This window comes from Staurois parvus, unplaced genomic scaffold (assembly GCF_062004578.1).
Source record: "Staurois parvus isolate SC_StPar_1 unplaced genomic scaffold, SC_StPar_1.0 ptg002686l, whole genome shotgun sequence".
Classification (NCBI taxonomy): Eukaryota; Metazoa; Chordata; class Amphibia; order Anura; family Ranidae; genus Staurois; species Staurois parvus.
In genome coordinates, this window is record NW_028320482.1 from 130,337 (window position 1) to 147,580 (window position 17,244).

Here is a 17,244-nt window from a genome sequence, read left to right on the forward strand (position 1 = left end):
TAAGAGGACTGAGTAGTGGCCATTAGCTTTGGCGGTTAGCCGGTCATTAGTGATTTTAAGTAGGGCAGTTTCGGTGGAGTGTAGGGGACGGAAGCCAGACTGTAGGGGATCAAGGAGGTTGTTGTCAGTGAGATGGGAGCTTAGGCGATTGTAGACTAAGCGCTCAAGAAGCTTGGAAGTGAATGGCAGCAGGGAGATGGGTCAAAGGTTGTTCAGGTCAGTGGGGTCCTTCTACCATTGGTCACCAATGTAAGGGACCAGTACACTGACCACTGATATAAGGGGATCCTTCTTCCATTGGTCATCAATGTAAGGGACCACTACACTGACCACTGATATAAGGGTTGCCTTCTCCCTTTGGTCACCACTGTTGGGACCACTACGCTGACCTCTGATATAAGGGGGTCCTTCTCCCATTGGTCTCCAATGTAAGGGACCTCTACACTGACCACTAATATAACGGGATCCTTCTCCCATTGGTCACCAATGTAAAGGATCACTACACTGACCACTAATATAACGGGATCCTTCTCCCATTGGTCACCAATGTAAAGGATCACTACACTGACCACTGCTATAAGGGGGTCCTTCTACCATTGGTCACCACTTTAAGGGACCACTACACTGACTACTATTAAGGGTCTCCTTCTCCCATTGGTCACCAATGTAAGGGACTACTACACTGACCACTGATATAAGGAGGTCCTTCTCCCATTGGTCACCAATGTAAAGGACCACTAAACTGAACACGGATATAAAGCATTTATACACTGGAGTTATGGATTCTACCAAGAAGAAGAGACAGGAATGTGTATTTCTACAGACTCCAGCTGAGGTATTTACGATGGGGGGTGAGCTGGTAAAATTCCTGTTTGTTTCCTGGGTTATTCAAGTTTGAAAATTCAACAGTTTACAAGGTCCCTGACGGAATTGTGTGTTGGTTAATGGAAAGGATCTGTTTGTGCCCAATCAGTGGGCTGAGAAGAAGGTCCTGGCATCAGTCAACAATTTGTATATTGTACCAGTTGGCTTCCTGGGGGGATGTAAAAGGGGGCCACTGCTGCTATTAACCAACTTGTGTTACAAACTTCATGGCTAAATTCAGAACAACATGGCACCCTTGCCCTTTCACACAGCTTTGCGAGGGGCCCAGTATACATTACCATTACACAAGGTGCTTTGGAGCTAAACCTCCTGCCCAAAAGCAGCCCCCAGGTTGAGGGCCTGAGGCTTGGTATGGTTCAGTTTGTTGCTCCCCCTCCATCCTTCCTGGCCTGCCTGCCTGCTTGGATACGGGTCTGGTATAGAATTGGGTAGGGGGGCCTTGTCATTTTTTTTTAAAAATGTTGGCATGGGGTTTTCCTTAAAATCCATACCAGACCTAAGGGTGTGATATGGATTTTGAGGGCAATCACACACCAAAATTAAAAAAAAATAAAAATGCGTGGGGGTCCCCCCCAAAAATCCATAGCACACCCTTAGGGTTGATTTTTTTTTTTTATTTTGATTTTGAAAGCCAGCATTGTTTATATACATTCTGCTGTCAGCGGGTAATCCCGATGAAAACAGACGAGTCACGGTTGTTAAGGATGCAGCGGCTGCTGGCTCCTTGACAACCAGCTATTCTGTACAATGAATTCAGATCATTTAGATATTTTCAAATCAATTAAAATTCTAATACTTTCAAAGATTTTGATTCTTACATTATAAAAAAAAAAAAAGAAATTCTTAAAACAAATCATCCAAATGTAACGAATGTAATGATACAAAATTGGTAACTTAAATGAATTGATATGAAACACATTTGTTCGTTCTGCACGTTTAGGAGAGAGAAATGCATTCCCTTCTGTCTCGGCGTTGGGATTTGACTCCAGCCGGGAAACTGAAGTTGGAGAAGAGGCGAGGTGTTTTAGAGCTTTGTACAAAGATGGCTGTGATCTGTCCAAGGAATGGTGACAGAAAATTCTGTCAGGTAGGTAGGGCAGCCATCAGAAATTGTGGGGCCCCTTACACAGCTTTAGGCTTGGCCCCCCAGGTCTGACCACCAACATTCCCCAGGGCCTGCCCCCTGGTCATTCCACTTTATCTGCCCACTGAACATCCCACAAAGGCCCATCCCATGTCCTCCTCCATCCCATAAAGAAGCCTCACAGGACGGGGCAGTGAGACAGGTGGGGGCAGCGACACAGGAGGGGGGAGTACCACAGGAGAAGGGCAGCAGGACAGGAAAGGGGAAGCATGACAGGAGGGGGGCAGCTAGACAGGAAGAAGGCAGACTGATGGGGGTAGGGGGGCAGCTACACAGGAAGAAGGCAGAGTATTGGAGGCAGGGGGACATGTGTGGGGCAGCGGGGCAGGAAGAAGGCAGAGTGATGGGGGCAGGGGGACAGAAAAGGGGAAGTATGACAGGTGGTGGGGGGCAGCTAGATAGGAAGAAGGCAGAGTGATGGGGGCAAGGGGATAGGTGGGGGGCAGTGGGGCAGGAGGGGGCAGGGTGATGGGGGGCAGCAGAACAGGAGGGAGGCAGTGTGAAGGGGGTATCGGGACAGGAGAGAGGTAGCAGGATAGGAGGGGGCAGTGTGATAGGGGTAGCAGGACAGGAGGGGGGCAGTGTGATGGGGGGGCAGCAGGACAGGAGGGGCAGTGTGATGGAGGTAGCAGGACAGGAGGGGGACAGTGTGATGGGGGGGCAGCAGGACAGGAGGGGGCAGTGTGATGGGGGGGCAGCAGGACAGGAGGGGCAGTGTGATGGAGGTAGCAGGACAGGAGGGGGACAGTGTGATGGGGGGGGCAGCAGGACAGGAGGGGGCAGTGTCACTGTGTTCACACACACCTTGGGAGGCACCAGTCCTCCCAGCTCTCAACGGTCCAGTAGTGGCTCCTTCAGATGGTGTCAGTGGAGGAGAAGATCTGGTGCCAGGAGGGGTAGCTGAGCCTGGATCCCATCTCCACCAGGCTCTCCAGCGACAGCTGCAATAAAGAGCTACCCTGACCTTGTCCTCTTCTTCATCCTCCTCCTCCAAGGGGCCCTCCGCTGGCCTCACCCACCCCGCACAGTCCTGCATACACTGCAGCCTGCCTAACAGGGGACCCTACCGATCTCTGTACACACCTGGGATTTTCCCATCACTCCACCCTCCTTGGTCTGCTCAGACAGCAGCTGCCTTGGGACACCTACTTGTATATCACAGCTGGCCATAGATGGATGTTTTTGGGTTGGTTGTGTTGGCGTTCCTGCAGGTAGGCCACATGTTGTGTTCCTGGGATAGAGCTATAACCAGACATTGGTGGTAAAACTGGCTCAGGTGCAAGGGATGGATTGGCATGCTGGGTGTTCAGCAGACCTTCAGCAGATTAAAATGGTCATCTGTGAGTTAGAATTGGCTTCCTTTTGCCTGGTCTCTAGTATAGCTAGAGGTGAGAGTATTCCCTTACAAAGCACTCATGGAGTAGGGTGTGGGAGATTGGACAAGTGTGTCTGGAAGGAGTATGCGGTAACCCGGGTGTAGACCATCCTGCAACAAGTCCTAGTGGTGAAAGGCTGGCAAGATGCACCTGAGTACCTTCTAAAGGCTTTAGGTGGAAGGGTGTGACCGGTGGTGTGACGTAACACTTGGTCATCTACTGTCACTGGGCTCAGAGTGGTTGAACTTTAGTGCCAAGTTTTCCAAACATAGCCCCATTTATCCAGTAATGGTCAAAGGTAAAGGGTGGCCCTGTCTTACAGGTCCATGGCAAAGGACTGTATATAAAGTCCAAGCTTCACCCATCACGGTGGTCATACCCCAACAGGGGTCTTCAGGGACTGGGTTCCTTAGCGATGGACCATGGTCCTGGATCTTTACAGCAACCTGCAGCAAATGTAATGCAGTACACCAAGTGGCAATGTGAGCGCCCCACAGAGGATCCAGTTCTCAGAGCGACATTACAACCCATCTTCACAGCGTGATCTCTGCATATGGATTTAACAAAGCTACGGCGATTCGGATACACAGCTTCTGTACAGATGTCCAAAGACAGTGAGATGTTGATTGAAAAAGTAAAAAAAAAAAACTAGTGAAGCTGGTGCTTTTGAGGTATCACCTATTGGCCATCAGGCACCGGCACACAGTTTTAAAGATGGACATGTTTGGTATCTATCTACTCAGCAGAATTTCATCTTTTATCGGAAAAAAATTGGGTAATACATTGCATTTGAGTGCACTAAAAATACATTTATGTATTTTGATTGATATTTACCTTTGATAATCCATGGCGCTGGAATCTGATTTAAAAAATTGGAACTACTACTATTCTGTTCTTCAGGGCCTCTGCTTTCAACAAATATATGTTTGGTGTTTTTTAACTAATCTTCAGGTCCAAAATGTGCATTTCAAGATTTGTACAAAAACAAAATGCAAAAACAGCAAAAGGGTTACCATAAGTTAGATGGAATGCCTCTCCTGTGGTCACTCGAAACATTAGAGCTCCTCCTAGCTGCAACCTGGTAATAACATTGCTAGGAGGTCCAATGAGCTGCTTCATAGCTCCCATCTGTAACCTCTTCCAGACCGCCCTATAGCAGAAATTCTGCTACAGGGCAGCATGGGTGCGCAAAATCACGTAAGCTCCAAAGAGCAGGGCCCTCCTAACTCTCTTGTATTGAACTGTATTGTCTCCCATTATATTGTAGAGCGCTGAGCAAACTGTTGGCGCCATACATCCTGTATAAGAATAATAATAATATATACGTGATTTTGCATTTCCGGGTAGGGGGCGCAAACGCGCCCTGCCCGCGCCACCATTTGCAGCCATGGCTGTCAATCACCGGGCGCCGGCTGGTAATTACCCGCTGGTGCCCCGTGATTACCAAACATCTCCGAAGGCGAGGAAGACTGTTTTGTTTACAAACAATCGTCCTCCCTGTCAGCTCAGGCACCCTGCGCAGCACAGCCATCCCAATCAGTGTGCTTACAGTGAAGCACACATCCCCCGCCCCCTGGTAATACACTCCCTACACATAGTTAACCCTTTGATAGCCCCTCATGTTAACCCCTTCCTGCCCAGTGCCATTAGTACAGTGTCAGTGCTTTTTTTTTTTTTTTTTAGCAAAGAACACTGTATTGATGTCACTGGAGATGTCAGTGATACCAAGTTAGTTTCCCCCCCAGTATCAGAATGGCCGCCGCAGTCCCACTTTAAGTCGCTGATCGCCGCCATTACTAATAGGAGAAAAAAAAATCCCAGTATCTATACCACCATTTATAAATGCTATAAATTTCACGTAAACCAATTTACACGTATTGGGATTTTTTTGTAGCAAAGAAATGGAGCAGAATACATTTTGACCTAAATTTATGATTAAAATTAGATTTTTCTAATTTTTTTTTACTGGACATGTTTAATAGCAAAAAGTCCAAAATATTGTTTTTTCTTAAAATTATAAAAACAATATGTTGCGCTCCTTCTTTGAATATTAAATCAATACAAATTTCCAATATATCTATCAAAAAATCAATATTAATAAACTTGTGAAAAACAGAAAATCATGTGAAATCAAAATGTCATCCTGTGCTCAAAATACAAAAAAATATATATAATATAAAAAATATAATATATATAAAAATGAATCAGTCTTCAATGAAAAAAAAAAAAATACATGTGTGACTTTTCCCAGTGAATCAAATCAATAATTGCAGGTGACTTCCTTAGTGAGTATAAGATGTGCGTCACCTCCAGATTAGCCTGCGACGTCACTGGCCATTCAAGGACGACAGGTCTACACAAGGCAGGCAGTGTTTGGCATGCTGTTGATGTATTGTTTGGTGATATAAAAGTGGTTTTTACACTATTTAAATGTGAGTGCAACTGGTACTTTAATAAAGCACTTTTTTTTAAAAAAAGATAAAGCACTATTTTTGGCAATTTTCGTTCCACTGAGGGCACCTGCCAAGGAAAGGAAAGCAGGAGATAAGCAGTATAGGAGTTAGATCCCAGCAGGAGTAGGAGACGGGAATCAGCCTGAGAGGGACCCACCACTCTTTATATGGTGCAACAAACATCAGTCCCATTGAGTGGACAAAAAGCATTATTAGCCTGTTACAGGCTAATCTGGAGGTGAGCGCACATCTTATACTCACTAAGGAAGTCACCTGGAATTATTAATTTGATTCACAGGGAAACGTCACAAATATTTTTTTTTTTCATTGAAGACTGAATAATTTTTATATATATTATATTTTTTCTATTATATATTTTTTTGTACAGGGTGCAGCAACATAACCTCCTTTTTTGAAATGCGTGCCATTCAGGCTGTAGCGGCCATAGCGGGGCGGGAGTGGTCTCAGACGACAGGCGTAGTTCTAAAGTTTTCCAGAACGGAAATCAATTGTTACGTGGGTCACTACGTTCAGACAAACTACGAGTACGACAAGACGAAGAGCTGGAGTCCCTCGACCCATCAAATCACCTGAGAACATCGAAGCAGTGAGAGCTTCAATCTTGCGATCCCCGCAGCGTTCTGTGCGCAAACATGCGTCTGCCTTTGGACTTTCGGATCGTTCAGTGAGGCGAATTCTTCACGATGACCTTCATTACCATCCGTACAAGTTGGCGATTGTGCAGGAACTCTCTGAACGCGACTTCAATTCTCGGAGGAACGCATGTGAGGCAGTACTCGAAAACGTCCCTGAGGACGCAATTGTTTTTTACAGTGATGAAGCCCATTTTCACTTGACTGGATGCGTCAACAAACAGAACATGCGCTACTGGGCCGACACCAATCCTCTGGAATTGCATCAAAGGCCTTTGCATTCATCTAAAGTCACAGTGTGGTGTGCAATTGCCTCAGCTGGGATTATTGGTCCCTGGTTCTTTGAAGAAAACGAGGTCACAGTGACAGTGAATTCAGACCGGTATGTGAACATGTTGGAGGAATTTGTTTTTCCACGACTTGATGAATTGGACTTAGGGGACATTTGGTTCCAACAGGACGGAGCAATGGCTCACACTTCAAGAGCATCAATGGCTGTTTTAAGGGAACACTTCCCAGAGCGCCTCATCTCAATAAGGGGCGATTTGGAGTGGCCAGCCCGCTCCCCCGATTTGGCCCCTTGCGACTTTTTTTTGTGGGGTTTTTTGAAATCCTGCGTTTATGTAAACCGTCCAAGGACCCTACAAGACCTGAAGGCCAACATCCACGCAGAAATTGCCAACATACCCGCTGCTATGCTGGTAAGGGTCATGAAAAACGCCAGAAATCGGCTTATTCAGTGTACGGACAATGGGGGGCGTCACCTACCTGATATGATTTTCAAAACTGTGTAAAACAGAACTTTAGATATGTACCTACATTATTAAAGACAATAAAAACAATTCTGATTCATAAAATGGGTTTTATTGCTTTTTGACAAAAGGAAGTTATGTTGCCTCACCCTGTATGATGAGCACGGGATGACATTTTGATTTCACATGATTTTCTGTTTTTCACAAGTTTATTAATATTGATTTTTTGATATATTTATTGGAAATTTGTATTGATTTAATATTCAAAGAAGGAGCGCAACATATTGTTTTTATGTTTTTGAATTATTTGCACATTTAAAGAGGATGTGTTGTATGTTTGCGATCCTGGAATAGCAGCGAGTGGCAGGTTACATCTTTGTTTTTATTTTTCTCAAAATTGTCACTTATTTTTATAGCACAAAAAATAAAAACCGCACAGGCGATCGAATACCACAGCAAAAAAAGCTCAATTCATGCGGGAAAAAGGATGAAAATTTAATTTGGGTGCAGCGTTGCATGACTGCGCAATGGTCAGTTAATTAACACAGCGCTGTAATGCAAAAAATGGCCTGGTCAGGAAGGGGGGGAAATCCTTTGGAGGGCAAGGGGTTAAATGAACGTCTCCTGATATTTAGGGGTCTATTCAGTAAAAAAAAAAAAAAGGACATAGCCAACAGAAAGTGCATAAACATTCCTGCTTTGTGAATTAGAGCAAAAAAAAAAAACCCAAAATGTTAGTAGGCTCTCTGCTGTTTGAATGATTTCCATTGAGAAAATGGGAAATGGGGCTTTTAGCTACTTGATGGAGCGAATTCCTATGAAACTTAGTGATATCCAAGGGGCAATGTCGCAGCTGCTTTCCCCTCTCAGCCCCCTTGCTCTGTCCCTGCTCTCTCAGCCGTCTCTCATCCGTGCCCCTCTCCCCTCCTGCAAAGATGAAAGGCATTCCTAAGACAAGCTGGAGCCACGCCAGCTCCCCCTCCCCGGTTGCCTAGGTGACTAGGGGGTCCAGCATCAGTTTTAAGAAGCTGATGCCAGAGCTCCCGAGGTATTCACCGCTGTGTAGCTGACAGAAGGGGCCTGGGCTGCGGCCTTTCGTGACCAGGCTCAGCAGAGACCCAAGGCTGCCTCGGACCCCCCTTCTCCCAGAGCTGGGGAAGACTGTCTGCTAGACACCAGAGATCCGTGAGTACATGCTCTCTCCCTGCTTCACTTGACCTGTTCTTGTGCTGACCTCACACCAACCCCCCCCCCCCCGTTGGATTATTTGCTACAGACTCACACCAACCCCCCCTGTTGCATTACTTGCTACAGAGACTCACACCAACCCCCCCTGTTGGATTACTTGCTACATTCTCCCTTGGCTCTCGGTGTTGGACTTTAAGAGTGTTGGTCCTTACGTGTCGCCCTGGACTGGCGTATTCCCCCTCCCTGCAAACTCCCCTATTCAGTGACTGTCATCTGTTTGCCTCAATAAAGCTTTGTGCGTTTGCCATCTACTCTGTGTGTTCTGTCCTGCCTACGCTCCGTCACAGGCAAATATGGTCTTCTCTGTATTAAACCAATGGTTGGTTTAATATTGCTGTTTTTTTTACCTTGTCCTTTAACCCCTCCCCCTCCTGAGGATTCCCCCCCTTCCTAACCAGGCCATTGTTTGCGTTACGGCGCTGCATTACTTTAACTGACAATTTAGCAGTCATGCAACGCTGCACCCAAAATTCAATTTAAATTTTTTTTGTTCCCACAACTAGAGCTTTCTTTCGGTAGTATCTGATCACCTGGGCAGTTTTTATTTTTTTTGCGCTATAAACAAAAAAAATACCAACAATTTTGGAGGGGAAAAAAACAATATTTTTGACTTTTGCTATTAAACATGTCCAGCAAAAAATGGAAAAAAAAAATTGCTGTCATAAATGTATTCTGCTCCGTGTCTTCCCATTAAATCCCATTACGTGTAAATTAATTGGTTTACGTGAAAGTTATAGAGTTTACAAATGGCAGTATAGATACTGGGATTTTTTTTTTATATACTAGTAATGGTGGCGATTGGCAACTTATAGCAGGACTGTAGCAGGCATTCTGACACTGTGGGGGGGGGGGGACTGACTTGGTGTCACTGACATCCCCAGTGACACCAATACAGTAATCAGTGCTTTAAAAAAAAAAAAAAAAAAAAAGCACTAACACGGTACTAATGGCACCGGGCAGGAGGGGTTAACATCTGGGGCGATCAAAGGGTTAACTGTGTGCTTGGAGTGTTTTAATAGGGGACGGTGTGTGTCTTTCACTGTAAGCACACTGCTATGCAGAGCCATACAAAGCAGTATGCAGGAGCTGACGGGAGAGAACAGTATTTACAAACAGGTCTTTCTCCTGTCGGAGATACTCATCGATCACCGGGTGCCAGCAAGTAATCACCGGCTGGGACCCAGTGACTGACAGCCAAGGCTGCGAATGGCAGAAGGCCACGCGTGCACCCCCCTACCAGGGGCGGACTGATAACTCATGGGGCCCCTGGACAATAGGGGATCATGGGGCCCCTGTGTCCTTGCTCAAACTCAAAAGCCTATGAAAAAAAGGTACTAGGAACATCCCATGGGGCCCCCTACTGACCCCGGACCCTCGGGCAGTGCCCGAGTTTACAAATGGCCAGTCCGCCCCTGCCCCCTACCCAAAACTGAAAAATCACATATACATGCACACTAGGTATGCACCAAAATTCCGGTGGGTGAAACGTTTTGGCCGAAAACACCCCTTTCGGCCGAAATGAAAGGAGAAAAAAAAAAAAACACTGATACAGGTGCCGAAAAAACCCCGCCCCTCATAGCCGCCCACCCCACTCGCTCCGTAGTTCAGTCTTACCTGAGAAACCATCGATCCTGTTGCTGGGCATAGAGATGAGTGAAAGATGGCTACCACTCATCTCTATGCCCTTGGAGGACCGGAGCGATGTCACTTCCTGTTCCGGACATTTTTTTTTTTTTTTAAAGTACTAGATCAATACTTTTTTTTTGATCTAATGCTTTACATTGCAGAGGAGAGATGTGAGGTCTTATTGACCCCATATCTCTCCATAAAGAGGACCTGTCACAAAATATTCCTATCACAAGGGATGCATGCATTTCTTGTGATAAGAATAAAAGTGGCTATTATTTATTTATTTTTTTTAAATACATTTTTTTTTTAAAGTTTAAAGTACCCCCGTCCCCCCCCCTGTTGCTCGCAAGTAGTGGTGAATGCATACATAGGCCACGCCCACATATGTAAACGGTGTTTGAAACCACACATGTGAGATATCGCCCTGAACGTCAGAGCAAGAGCCATAATTCTCACACTAGACCTCCTCTGTAACTTTACACTGCTAACCTGCAGACATTTTTAAAGCATCACCCATGGAGATTTTTAAGTACCGCAGTTTCACGCCATTGCACGAGGGTGCGCAATTTTAACCACTTGCCGCCCTACCACTGTAGAAATACGGCGGCAGGGCGGCACTGGCAGGCAAAACCACGTTTTAAAACGTGTTTTGTAAACAGATAGGGGGCGCGCGCGAGGCGCGCCGCCGCCCTATCTGTCCCGCCGATCACCGCCGCGGATGTCAGTCGCCGGGTCACAGCCGGTCCTTACTGGCTGTTTCCCAGCGATCGGCGGTAAACAGTGACAGAGAGCACAGCTGCAGTAGCTGTACTGTCTATCACTTCCCTGTCAGCTCGAGGACGAGCTGATCGAGACAGAGGAGTTTCTCTCTCTCGATCAGCCTTGTCCCGCCCAGTACACACCCCGCCCCCTAGTAAAACACTCCCCCTCACTCCTATAACCCTTCCCTGCAAAATAAAGTTAACCCCTTCCTCCCCATTGCCATTAGTACAGTGTCAGTGTTTTTCTTTTTGCACTGATCACTGTATTAGTGTTTTTGGGGATGTCAGTGACCCCAAGTCAGTACCCCCCAATGTCAGAATGTCCGCCGCAGTCCTGCCATAAGTCGCTGGTCGCTGCCATAAGTCCCTGATCGCCGCCATAATTAGTATAAAAAAACCCTAAAAATCCCAGTATCTTTCCCGCCATTTGTAAACGCTATAACTTTCACGTAAACCAATTAATGTACACGTATTGGGTTTTTTTTTTTAGCAAAGACATGTCCCAGAATGCATTTTGGCAGAAATTTATGACTAAATTTGATTTTTGCATTTTTTTTTACTGGACATGTTTTATAGCAAAAAGTCCAAAATATTGTTTTTTTTTCCTCAAAATTGTCATCCTTTTTTTTTATAGCGCAAAAAATAAAAACCACACAGGCGATCAAATACCACCAAAAGAAAGCTCAATTTGTGGGGAAAAAAGGATGTAAATTCCATTTATGTACCGTATTGCATGACCGCGCAATTGTCCGTTAAACTAGCACAGCGCTGTATAGCAGAAAAATGGTGTAAATTGCAGTATCTATACCATAGTTTGTAGACGCTATAACTTTCACACAAAGCAATCAATATACACTTATTGGGATTTTTTTTACCAAAAACATGGAGCAGAATACATTTTGGCCTAAACTTATAACCAACTTTGAGTTTACTATATATTTTTTATAGCTGAAAGTAAAAAATATTGTTTTTCTTCAAAATATTTGGCCTTTTTTTGTTTATAGCGTGAAAAATAAAAAGCGTACAGGTGATCAAATACCACCGAAAGAAAGCTCTATTTGTGTGAAAAAAAGGACGTAAATTTTGTTTGGGTGCAGCATTGCATGACCGCGCAATTATCAGTTGAATTAGTGCAGCGCCGAGTAGCAAAAAGAGGCCTGGTCATTAAGGGGGGTAAATACTCTGGAGCTCAAGTGGTTAAAGTGTGACATGTTGGGTATCTATTTACTCGCCGTCACATCCTCTTTCATATTTTACAAAATAATTGGGGTATATGTTATTTTTAATCAAAGTGCATTTTTATCCAAAAAAAATATATATATTAATTTTTGAAAACTGCGTATTTCGGTTTCGGGCAAGTGCATTTTGAATTTTCAGTTTTGGTTTCGGCACCAGAATTTATTTTGGTGCAGCACTAACACACACATTATATATTTATGTGATTTTGCGCACCCATGCCGCCCTGTAGCAGTATTTCTGCTATAGGGCGGCACTGAACCGGTTAATAAGGCAAGCATTCACCCAGAAGTGCCAAATTCCGGTAGTATTTTCATTAACACGGTGATCTCTTATGACCGTTAGCTTGATCTTTGGGCAATAAAGTGCTACATTATGGCCACTAGAAGCCAGTGATCATTGGAAATCATTGTATGAGATAAAATAGGACAAATAATCGCCACGGGTGGGCAAATATCGGTCACATTTGTGAAACTAATTTAAAAAAAGAAGACCAAGTGTTTGTGAAATCTCCCACCACAAAATGTACCCAGCCAATGAAAGATGATGACTCCATTTTTATTCTTCTCCTGCTATCAATGGCCAACCCGGTCCCACACTTCATCCATGTCTTTGGTGACCTCTGATCTCCTTATGAACGGTTTCTTCCATGATGAAGATCAGCCATGGAGTATATCTGAGGTGTATATCAGGGTGTGCTTCTTCCCCACATGAGAGCTGGGATGTCCAGCAACATTCATCTAGAAGACATTTCCCGCACTCAAGGCACTAATACACCTCCAGGGTTGTGTGGGACCCCTGATGTACAGGAAGACAGGACTTCAATGAGGAACATTTCCCTCACTCAGTACAGGAAAGTGGCTTCTCCCTCGTGTGAGATGTCTGGAAAGATTGGATTTGTCTGAAAAAAATTTCCCGCACTTAGGTCAGAAAAGTGGATTCTCCCTCGTGTGCAATCTCTGATGTTTGTAAAGATGGGACTTCTGTGAAAAACATTTCCCACACTCAGGACAGGAATACGGCTTTTCCCCCGTGTGAGATCTCTGATGTCTGTGAAGATTGGACTTCTTTGAAAAACATTTCTCGCACTCAGGACAGGAATAAGGATATAGCTTTTCGTCTGTGTGCATTCTCTGATGTGAATAAAGATCTGACTTCTTTGAAAAACATTTCCCGCACTCAGGACAAGAATAAATCCTTTGGCTCATGTGGCACCTTTGATGTTTGACAAGATCTGATTTTCCTGCAAAACACTTCCCGCACTCGGAACAGGTATACGGCTTCTCACGTGCATGCAGTCTCTGATGTGCGTAAAGATTTGACTTATTTGAAAAACATTTCCTGCACTCAAGACAGGAAAAGAGCTTCTCTCCTGTGTGAGACCTTTGATGTGAGACAAGTCCTGATTTTTTTACAAAGGTTTTTGTGCACTCAGAGCAGGAATATGGTTTTTCTCCAGTGTGGTACCTCTGATGTGTGACAAGTTGTGATTTTTGTACAAAACATTTCCCGCACTCAGTACAGGAATACGGCTTCTCGCCCGTGTGCAATCTCTGATGGTTGTAAAGATTGGACTTATTTGAAAAACATCTTCCACACTCAGGACAGGAAAATGGCTTCTCCCCTGTGTGGGACCTTCGATGCACGTCAAGTTTGTATTTCAGTACAAAGCTTTTCCCGCACTCAGAACAAGAATACGGTTTTTCCCCTGTATGCAACCTCTGATGTGTGTAAAGATTGCATTTCTTTGAAAAACATTTCCCGCACTCACGACAGGAATGCAACTTCTCTACTGTGTGAGATCTCTGATGTATGGAAAGATGGTACTTCTTTGAAAAACATTTCCCGCACTCTGGGCAGAAATGTGGCTTCTCATCTGTGTGAGACTTTTTATGCACAATAAGATTGGATTTAAAATGAAAACTCTTCCCGCACTCAGTACAGGAGAAGCTCTTCCCTGTTGGAAGGCCGGCCCGGTCCCGCACAGTCTGAGGTTCCTCAGGATACGAGGAATCCGACGGTCCATCTACACTGGGTGGTGCCGGATGGACATTGGAGGGAGCCGGGTTTTCTCTTGGACTATACTGTGTGATGTCCTCATCTTCTACTTTCCAGTCTGCAGACAAAGTGAGACAATCCTCGGAGGTTTTCCTCATCTCCCGGCCATGGACTAAAATACAAAGACAAAGAGGATTACTAGACAGGAGCTGATTGGTTCCCCCAAACCAGGACTCCACCCACATCAGGCAGCTTGGGCTCTGAGGAACTTACAATTCCACCCTCAAGGGAACTAGGAAATGGCTCCTCTGATCTCCTACCAGGTCATTTCTTTATTCATGGACCTTAGTCAGAGAGTGAGGAAACAACCAGAACTGTCTTTTATAGGAGGGACAATGATGAGGGGATTATAGGACGAGGGTCCCCACCCCCTCTATCACTCATCGCCATCTTCCCAACACAAGAAGTACTGCACTTCCTTATTTACTCCATGATTTAGTCATGAAGAACAGCGGGGCTGAGCCCCACCAGAGGTCAGAGAATGAGGATGGGGGGAGAACAACCAAGATGAAGACTGGACTGATCCTGAAGACCACCATCATTGGGGTATTGACTCCTCCCTTATTATCACTTTCTGTTTAAGGGTAAAAAGTTGGAGGATGTTATCACATTATTATCACCATGTAAAAGTCTGTGCTCCAATCACATCATCCGATATAAAATGTCCAGGTGGGAGGAAATGCACTGAGACTGCACTCAGTGACTTGGGTCTGAGACTATACAGAAATATCCCTCCACCTGGCACAGCCAGCAGACAACAGAGTAACTCTGGGAGAATTGTTCTATCAGAGATCTTGCTAGACCCGGGCATGGGGAATAAGACCCAAAGCACATGTCCCAGGTGCCTAGGTAGAGCAACACCTATGAAGAAGATCAACACTTTACTGCCGGCTGAACCCACGATTCTCAATAAATCCAGTCTAGATACATAAACTAGAAAGATTATCCGAGAGAAATCCAGGAATACAGGACGGGGAACACAGCTCAGGAAAGTGACCAGGGGATTACAGGCTGATATCACCCAGTCCCCGCCCTACTCTGGACCAATCAGTGAGCAGTATGGGTGGAGGAATGGATTTAGTGTTCATGACCCACCTGTGCTGATCTCTGTAGGAGTGTCCTCCTCTATAAATGTCCCCGTTATTCCATCCTCCTCCATAGACTGCTGATCATCCCTCACATACGCCTCTTCTTCTTCTGATTTAACCTCAAATTCTATATCGATTGGATCTCCACTCTAAATCAAGGAAATGAGAGAAAATATCATCTGTAAAATGTAAGATTTATGTTTGTGACATCACATAAAAAATCCACACATTGTCTCTACAAGTCCATGTTCTAGATGCTCCATCCCACCAACCTTGTAATGGTGAGGGATGGTGTGATCTTCCTGTGTGGAATCCCGGGAATACAGAGGACGGGGACATCTCTCTGGTGGGTTCCTGGTATTAGGTGGCTCCATCATATCCTTGTGTCCTTCTGAAAACTCCACCATCACTCCATACTCCTCATCCTCCTCTTTATACTCTTCTTTAACATCAATATTCTCATCCCCGAGGATTCCACTCTGAAAGATATAATAAAACATTCATTGTAACAAACATGCTGTGTATAAATCACAACTATCAATAATTGTCATCATCTACCTGATGATGGTGAGGGATGGTGTGACCTTCCTGTGTGGAATCCCGGGAATACAGAGGACGGGGACATCTCTCTGGAGGGTTTCTGTTGCTTGATGGCTCCATCATGGTGTCCTGGTACAGGTCCTTGTGTCCTTCAAAAAGCTGCTTCATCACACCAAACTCATCCTCCTCTTTATACTCTTCTTTAATAACAAAATTAGTATCCTTAAGGATTCCACTCTGAAAGATATAATAAAACATTCATTGTAACAAACATGCTGCTTATAAATCACAACTACCAATAATTGTCATCATCTACCTGATGATGGGGAGGGATGGTGTGACCTTCCTGTGTGGAATCCCGGGAATACAGAGGACGGGGACATCTCTCTGGTGGGTTCCTGGTATTAGGAGGCTCCATCATATCCTTGTGTCCTTCTGAAAACTCCTCCATCACTCCATACTCCTCATCCTCCTCTTTATACTCTTCTTTAACATCAATATTATCATCCCCGAGGATTCCACTCTGAAAGATATAATAAAACATTCATTGTAACAAACATGCTGTGTATAAATCACAACTACCAATAATTGTCATCATCTACCTGATGATGGTGAGGGATGGTGTGACCTTCCTGTGTGGAATCCCGGGAATACAGAGGACGGGGACATCTCTCTGGTGGGTTTCTGTTACTTGATGGCTCCATCATGATGTCCTTGTAGAGAGCTTTGTGTTCTATAGAAAGCTGCTTCATCACTCCATACTCCTCATCCTCCTCTTTAAACTCTTCTTTAACATCAATATTATCATTTTCACTCTGAATGCATAATAAAACATTGTAACAAACATATGAATAAATCACACATAACTATGAATTATTGTTCCTCATCTACCTGATGATGGTGAGGGATGGTGTGACCTTCCTGTGTGGAATCCCGGGAATACAGAGGACGGGGACATCTCTCTGGTGGGTTCCCATGACTGGATCCATCTGTAGGAAACACACACACTGACTGAATCCATTGTTTCTATGTGTTTATCAGATGATGGGGGATCTAGGTGGATCCTCCGTACTGCTCTCTCCTTTACAATAAAGTCTCCTCTTACCCGGTGATGTGAGGGGCGGCTGATTGTCCATCATGACGTCCTTGTAGAGATCCTTGTGTCCTTCTAAATACTCCCACTCCTCCATGGAGAAATAGACAGTGACACCCTGACACCTTATAGGAACCTGACACACACAATGATACAGTCACCATCCAGACACATCCCTTGTCTGTTACTGGAGAATGTCCCAGAATTCCCGGCACCGCTCACCTCTCCTGTCAGCAGCTCAGTGATCTCTCTGGTGACTTCTAGAATCTTCTTCTTCTTTCTCTCTTCTATCAGGGAGGGAGGTGGAGGCAATGTGATGTCATATGAT

The 17,244-nt window shown here is 44.9% G+C and overlaps 1 pseudogene across 1 annotated transcript in view; it reads right to left on the bottom strand.

Annotated features, from left to right (window-relative positions):
- The window catches only part of LOC149429866 (uncharacterized), a 37,605-nt pseudogene extending 20,962 nt beyond the window's left edge, over positions 1–16,643 (bottom strand). Inside the window, exons 1-7 of the transcript XR_016310075.1 lie at positions 16,426–16,643; positions 16,140–16,346; positions 15,842–16,060; positions 15,556–15,762; positions 15,291–15,432; positions 13,015–14,307; positions 6,263–6,286 (exon numbers count right to left, since the gene is read on the bottom strand). The product of XR_016310075.1 is annotated as an uncharacterized LOC149429866 (transcript). The remainder of the gene's footprint in view (positions 1–6,262; positions 6,287–13,014; positions 14,308–15,290; positions 15,433–15,555; positions 15,763–15,841; positions 16,061–16,139; positions 16,347–16,425) is intronic.
- Between the last annotated feature and the right edge of the window lie 601 nt (positions 16,644–17,244).